General features: G+C 38.6%; 1 long non-coding RNA gene across 14 annotated transcripts; it reads left to right on the top strand.

Moving 5' to 3' along the window:
* Positions 1-656: 656 nt before the first annotated feature.
* Positions 657-4,729, top strand: LOC127103991 (uncharacterized). Of its 14 annotated transcripts, XR_007794819.1 has the most exons (8): positions 658-1,334; positions 1,492-1,830; positions 1,928-2,127; positions 2,217-2,327; positions 2,441-3,085; positions 3,162-3,675; positions 3,766-4,105; positions 4,405-4,729. It is a non-coding gene; the product is annotated as an uncharacterized LOC127103991 (long non-coding RNA). The 14 variants fall into 14 exon arrangements; XR_007794813.1 differs by having other exon boundaries at positions 1,492-1,654; positions 1,789-1,830; positions 1,928-3,085; XR_007794816.1 differs by having other exon boundaries at positions 1,928-2,091; positions 2,217-3,085.
* Positions 4,730-7,515: the final 2,786 nt, after the last annotated feature.

Genomic DNA, 7,515 nt, shown 5'->3' with positions numbered 1-7,515 from the left:
TCCAAAGTTCTCTCCATGCTTGGGAAATTATTATCCTTTTTCCATTTTTTTAAAGTCTTAACCATTTTTAGATTCATTTTAGAATGGGATGGATGATGCACAATATGATAAAAAGCAAAATAAAAATAAGAGTGCATAAAGTAAATGACCAAAATTAAAAGTTAGGGGCGGAAATTAAAATGCGGAAATTAAAGGAATTTAGAAGCGGAATTGTAAAGAATTAGATGTTAGAAGGCAAAAATTAAATATTAGAGTTAATTGTTAAAAGGTTAATCAAAGTTAATATAATGTTCAAAATCAATATCAAAATCAACATCAAATTCTAATATCCACATAGATCACACTATTATCATAAACTCAAAATCAATTAAAATTCTAAAATTCAAAGCAATTATCAACAATAAAAATCAAATAAAATTCTAAACAATTTTCTCGATTCCAACTCTAAGACAATTATCAAATTAATTCTAAAAAATTATTAAACCAATTCTAGGACAATTAACAAAGATTAAATCCTAATTAACAAAATATTGTCTAAGCATCAAGATTAATATCCAATTAATGAAGCTAAATCCAAATTAACAAAGCATAGGCCTCTTTAAGCAGAATCGGTTGGGCTTTGCACCAGGAGGCCCAACAGCCTCAGATCCAAGGCTTGGGGGTGCGTTCGCTACAAGGAGGTGCAAGACAAGTTCTGTTTGGGCCTGATCCAAACCTCTACAAGGCATCTACTGAAAGCAGGTAAAAATGAAAGAAATAGAAAAGCGCTTATTCACGTCAGCCAAACGCACTTATTCACACAAGCGGACATGCTCTCAGGTCTCATATGGAGACTCTACGAGAACTTCGCAAACGACTACGCAATGGTGACCAAACAACGCCATCAGGTTATGGCTCCTACTTGTACAATCCAGTACATCATCGTGGCAAATGAATCGAAGCATGAGCATATGGATTAAGAGCTACTTGTCGAAGACGACGATGGAGATGGCGACGATGATGACGAAGGTCACGAGCACAACTCCTATCCACTTCTCGTAATGCTGAAACGGATCCAAAGCGTTTGAGCGATAACGACCTTCAAGTTTCGGAGCTTCCGGCGGTGGCTTAGCTCTGCCGTGTAGAGCTTCGAGTGATGAAGCTCCCACAACAATGAAAGTGAGCGTGTACTGAAGGTGGGGAGTGATTGCAAGATGCTTTTGGATGAGGAAAAAAATTCTGAACCCCAATGATTGGCAATGATTGCCTCTTATATAGCGTGATCCAAGAGGGAAATTTGGAGAATTGAGTCTAAGTGGCTAAATCTGATTCGCCCAGCTGGCATTTAAGTGAAGGTGGGTCTTAAATCATGAATTAAGTCACGTGGGATTTTACACAAGTTTAACTCTCTAATCCATTTGCTTCAAATTCTTTGATCCAACTGTGGATATCTGCATTGAACCAAACTGGTTTGGATTGTTGCTTGGATAATCATTGGCTTGAATTTTGCAGGACATGGTTGCTGAATCGATGCTGCTCATTCCCTATACTGTGAACTACCTCAATGCATTGAAAAGATTGTGATTTTCATAACTTCCATAGGTTGGATTGACTTATCATGGTGAAGAGAAGAGCTGCCATTGGCCATTGGGATTATCTTGGACCGTCTACTCAGGTAACGGCTTCCTCTGACTTGCAATGATCAATACCGTGGGCTGTAAACTTCGAGTGAGCTAGTTACGGGGCTATGCTTTAGTGAGTTCTTGATAAACCAATTGTATAATCATTTCCTCCGGGTCTGCACTGTAGTTCACCCTTAAAGCATGACATTTTTGGATTCACTAGCTTCTGGTATGTATGCATTGGATCTGTTATTTTGCTTGCTACCACACAATGCTTCTAGCCTTGTTGTGCATTATTGATGCGGAATGGTGTTATGGATATGCAGGTGTAGGATGGAATGAGCCTGCCATGGTGATGCTTGTTCTGAGTGAAGCCAATGGCGTTGTATAACCGTTGTTGCTGCTGCAATTCTGAAGGTCTTGACCTCCTTAGTTTTTAGCTAGCAGTTAAGCAACAGTTGGCTTATTTGGAATAAATGCCTTTGCCCTGGTGCATTTCTTGAACATAATGCTAAATAATCAGAATGTGATCCCCTGTTCATGAGTTGTTGCTCTAGTCTTGAACATGTCCTTGAAGTATGCACTGCCCATTGATGTTTTGATTTGGTTTTACAGCTTGGCAACATAACATGTTCTCATGGCCTGAACTGGTTGCATTGCTGACTTGGTATTCATGCTACTGATTCAAGAACCATGATGGTGGTGGAAGGGTTAGGTCTGCAGCAGGTATAAATTTCTGTCATTTTGCAACTGACTGCAGCCTTATGTTCATAATCAATGCATATCATATGTTGACTGATAGTATGGATTCATGATCTGATTGGCCCACTGCATTGCAGCAGGGTATTGCCCTTTTGTTTCGCGACATTCCAAGGCACATTTGGTATGGTTTTGCAGGTATTATCACAGTTGACGAAATACAAGACGCTAAAGGTCATGGTAGTTGTAAATGGAGGAGCAGCACGGTTCCAATAACGAAGAAACAACCGGCAACTGCTGCGTTGAAGCCTACAGAAATTCCAGCTGCTGCAATCCACTTGCAGGTTGTCGAAATTGCGGCGTTTGGCTCAGTTTTGAAGCTCTGTTACCGTTTCTTTTGCAGGTACTCGGTTGGATTCGAGTTTGGCCCTGGTTTTGTGCATGGTTGGTTCGCCATTATCGGTTTCAGAGCTGCTGTTTTTTGTTTCGTTGAAGGTTTATTAATTTGTGCAGTGTCAGTTATGGTAGCCTGGGAGGCGACAACCTTTCCTTTATCTAATGCTAACTCAGTTCTAACAAGAGCCCTGTTAATCCCACGCTCTGTTTCCTGGTCTGACTTAGCAGAGCATCCAAAGGATTGCTGCTCTTCCTTTCCAACAGAGACCGTTGTCACAGAAGGCATAGCTTGCCTATGAACCGCTGCTCCAGTGGATTTCTGATTTCTTGCGAAAGTTTCCTGCTTTGAAGAATTTCCATCAAGAGATGTGATTGGCTGTGAATCCTTGGTATGGGAATCATTCCTCCTTATTTGTTCTACCACAGTATTTCCCGCAGATTTATCCTGATTCTGGCCTCCTGCAGAGTGAATTGGCTGCTTCACTTGCAAATGAAGAGGTGGTGGAGTAATGGCCTGAAGAAGTTCTTGGGGAAGTGTATTTTATTTCTACAATTCCAACCTCTACAACAGAATTCACAGGGACAGCCTGATTTCCGTTAACATGTGGGGAAACCAAAGCGGGACAATTTTTCTTTTGACATTCTTCAATATTTTCATTAGCACTGTCAACCGGAGGCTTTGTCAAACATGTCTTACCGGAGCCCTCGCTCTTCCTTTTAGTTACAGGAATGGTATTGAGGTCCTTAAGTGATGTCTTCTCATTAATTCTCCTAACATCTGTCACTGTATCACTGCAAAAGAAACATCTTTGACAGTTCAAAAGATGCCTAGTTATACAGCCATAGCAAGACCTATGTGAACCAGGTGCAATCTGGGTATCTGCTTCACACCATTCAAACTCCCATCACTGCATTCAGCAGTAACATGAGCAGTTCTTTCGGGGATAGAGCTACAATGGCCCCGAGACCCTTTGGCCAGGTATTTAGCTGGAACCTTTGAACTCCTTGAAAATTCAGAATCATAACTTGAACAACAGCACGACTTCTGTTTGGTTGGGATTTCATGCAGGATTAGGTTGTAGCTATGGCTTGGTTACAGACTGTCGCCATTGCATTGCTTATCATGGCCTCTAATATTGTAGCCAATGTCATACCAGTTTGATGCAGATGCAGGAACTCTGCAGCCATGCTTTTTCTGGTATGTTGGTTTGCTTTTGGAAATGGCTTGGCATAATTATTGTCGCCTTGTACTGAGATAGACGTACCGGGAGGACCGGTAACGCATCCATTTTCCAATGTCCATACATCCTGCTGCGCCAAACAGGTCCAGATGGCTTTTTTGCTCGCTTCACATCCTGAGGATCGCTCTTGGAGTTATTGACTTTCCGGCTGCGAGGAGGTATGTTAAGGTATGACGACAATTGTGCTGAATGAGACTTGATCGATTTTTGTTAGCATTTAGTAACTCCCTCATTACCAAATGTAACTGAGTGGAACATGATTAACAATGGTAGACCCTGTTAATACTGGCTAATGTTTATTTTCACCTCACACCAATCTAAATAGGATTTAAGTAACTCTTTATTATTCTCATACTTCAAGTTTAATCCATTAGGCACAATCTGCAACTTGCCAACAGCCACCCTATCAATATTCTTGGATTTTGTAGCAATTATGACCTGGCTTGCTCATGCTTCGTATTTTGCAGGTTTTGGAGGTGAAATGACTAGCCAAGGACACATGAAGTGGGTTGGACAAAACACACAAACAAATGGCCAAATTGGATTTTTTGAAGCATCACGGACAAATGGCAAACTCCAGGATCAAGATTGAATTTTAGATTAGAAATAGGATCAGGACCTATGGGGTTGAGTTGACTTTGGTCAAAGTTGACCAAAGTCAACAATTGGTCAATGCACCTCCCTTTGTATTTTTTTCCATGTAATGAACTTTTTATGATCATGTAATGAATGTCATTTCCTCATTTGAATGAACTTGGATTGGTATTTGAACTAAATGGCTCTTGAAATGAATGAATCTGAAGTTTTTTATATGAATAAATGAATCTTGAACATGTATTGGAACAGAGTGAAATGGACATTATGACATTGAATGAACTGCTCAATGACAATCATGAAACAAAGGATTTAGAAAGGATCAAGATGTGCCATGAACTACGACATAACATAGACCAAACACTAGAATCAATGGTCATGAGCATGGTGAATAGAAACACAACCAAGAACTCAACATGAATGAACCAGGAGCAAGAAGCTGTTGAATGCCATTTAACCAAGCAAGGAGATCAAGCATCATGAATGATGATGTGCCAGCTGGAATTATGGTTAGGAGGCCACATAATAGGAGTTTGACCTGATTAGGGTTTATGGAGCCATGACCAAGTGAGGACCCCTAAATTAGGGTTTTGCTCCCTCAAGAAGCCACCATTGACACCAGATACAAGCATAATACCCAAGCATCTCCATGTTAGGGTTTGATTGGGGCCACCCCAAGTTTGCTGAGAAATCCTAGTTTCCACTAGGTGTAAGCATAAAGCTCTGAATTCAAGTCACTGCTTTCTTGTGTTGAACCTTGCTTATGTAGATGAAATGTATGCTCATGATGATATGCAACTGTTTAAGTTAGTGATCTATATGATCATGGTGAAGGGTAGGGTAAATTTTGGGGTATGACAGTGGTTAGCATTGATACATGGAGGTTTAATCTTCCTTGATTCAAATCTAATTCATCTTGATCATGGATCAACTGAATGGCTTTGCATTAAGGATAGATTGCTTCCTAAGTCATGCAAAGAACCTAAATCAATACAAGATCATTTCTCATCTTCTTTTTGGAATGACAAGTTGATAGAGTTTGATTCACTAATCAAGACCTCTAACTTGTGTTGTTGCCTACATTATTATTGACCGACCTCAGATAGTTGTGACTTCTACATAAGTCCAATTACGATTGCTTAACATAGCGCTAAATTTGCCTTATGGCACAATAACTATTAACACTAACCATTAACCATTAACATTTACTTCTTGCACTTTACATTTATGCAATTTAATATTCTTGTACATATTATTCATTTGTTTTTTCCTTTGCTCATTTGAGTACATGTTTATTTTAATGCAATTTGCTTTTTGCTCACTTGAGCACATAATTGTGTATATACTTGTGTGCTTGTGTTTTGTTTGATTGATGTGAGCCAAATGCAAAATGGACAAATGGACTTAGACTTTAGGACTTTCCCTATGCAAAATTGGAGTCAAAGAGCAACTAGGCATTGAGTCTTTAGAGTGCTATAAAAGTCAAAGAGCAACTAGGCATTGGGCCTTTAGAATGCTATAAATGTTGAAGGGAACTTTGAAAGGACCACTTTCTAAACTCCTTCTTATTCATTCTTGGTTTGTTTGATAGAACTTTTTAATGTGTGTGTTCTTGTGCTAGGGATTCCAACATTAAGCCTAAGTGAGGAACCATTGCCATGAGCTTCTAAGAGAGAGAGATCTAAGAGCCATTGAGGAACTTTCCAAGAGTTTGGTTGATTGATTGATTGCTTGAGTTTATGCTTTATGTGATTGCTTATTCCAAAGGATGGGAGCTACTTGGATCATCAATATGATCTCAAGAGAGGAACTCCATTTGTGGTCTTGTTTCTTATCCCTCATCTCTTGTATGATTATGACTTTAGCCATTCTTTTTCTTCCCTCCACTCTCACCCAAGCCAAAACTTTTGTGCAAACATTTAACACTTCTTTTCAAACATTAGAAACCTAAGCCTTATGCTTTTGATTTTCAAACTTTCTTTTCATAACACTTATTTTGAATTGAATCCTTAAATCCACTTTGATCATATTTTGTAAATACTTTTCATTGGTAAATATAACTCACTCAAATACTTTTGTGGTTTCAATGGCCACTTTATTAATCAAAAACTTTTTTCATAACCTTTAGCTATTAGGTTTGAGTTATCCTTGAGGTAGATATAATACTCACCTATATCCTTAGTGATGGACAATGAACCTTCCATGCTTATTATAGGGTTAACCCCTCACTAGCATGTTGAAGTTATCCTCACATTGTGGATTTGTGGTTTTAGGTTGAGTTTTCTCCCTTGGATAACAAAAGACCTTAAGGATTTTGGACCAATCAATTCACCAATTCATTTGAGATTTTTACCCCGAACTACGAGGTTTTGATCCTAATCTTTTTTAAGATGGTACGTAGGCAATGGATTCATCCATCCAAACAAAATGTAAATAACTTGTATATTCTCTTCTCATCTCTTCAATCATGTTTGCACAAACAAATTTTCACAAAATACCAACCTTACAACAAATGTGAAAAGGGCTCCCTAGGAGTACCTAGGATATTTTGGGTGCTTAAAACCTTCTCATTGCATAACCAACCTCCTTACCCCGATCTCTGACATTTTTACTAGTTTTTTATTCGATAAAACTTTTAGGTTTTTGTTCGCTTTCTAACCATTCCTTTGGATAAATAGAAGTGCGGTGGCGACTCGACTTGTATGATTTACCTTAGATTTAGTCAATATCTCTAATGGTAACGAATACCCCGCTACAATTTGACTAATATTTAATTTCAAGTCATTTACCTGATGCACTTTAAATTCAATCCATTTATCATTTGTCATTATACATATCATTTAACTTGTTTATTTTAATGCCATTTTTACTTTACTCACTTGAGCCATATGTTGTTAATATATTGTTATTGTATATACTTGACTTGTACCTTGTTTGTGTTTGTGGTCTTAGGACCTTAATGTACATAATAACAACAAAAACTC

The sequence above is a fragment of the Lathyrus oleraceus genome, chromosome 7 (genome assembly GCF_024323335.1).
Source record: "Lathyrus oleraceus cultivar Zhongwan6 chromosome 7, CAAS_Psat_ZW6_1.0, whole genome shotgun sequence".
In the NCBI taxonomy this organism is placed as follows: Eukaryota; Viridiplantae; Streptophyta; class Magnoliopsida; order Fabales; family Fabaceae; genus Lathyrus; species Lathyrus oleraceus.
This window is presented reverse-complemented; position numbering and strand designations above follow the sequence as displayed.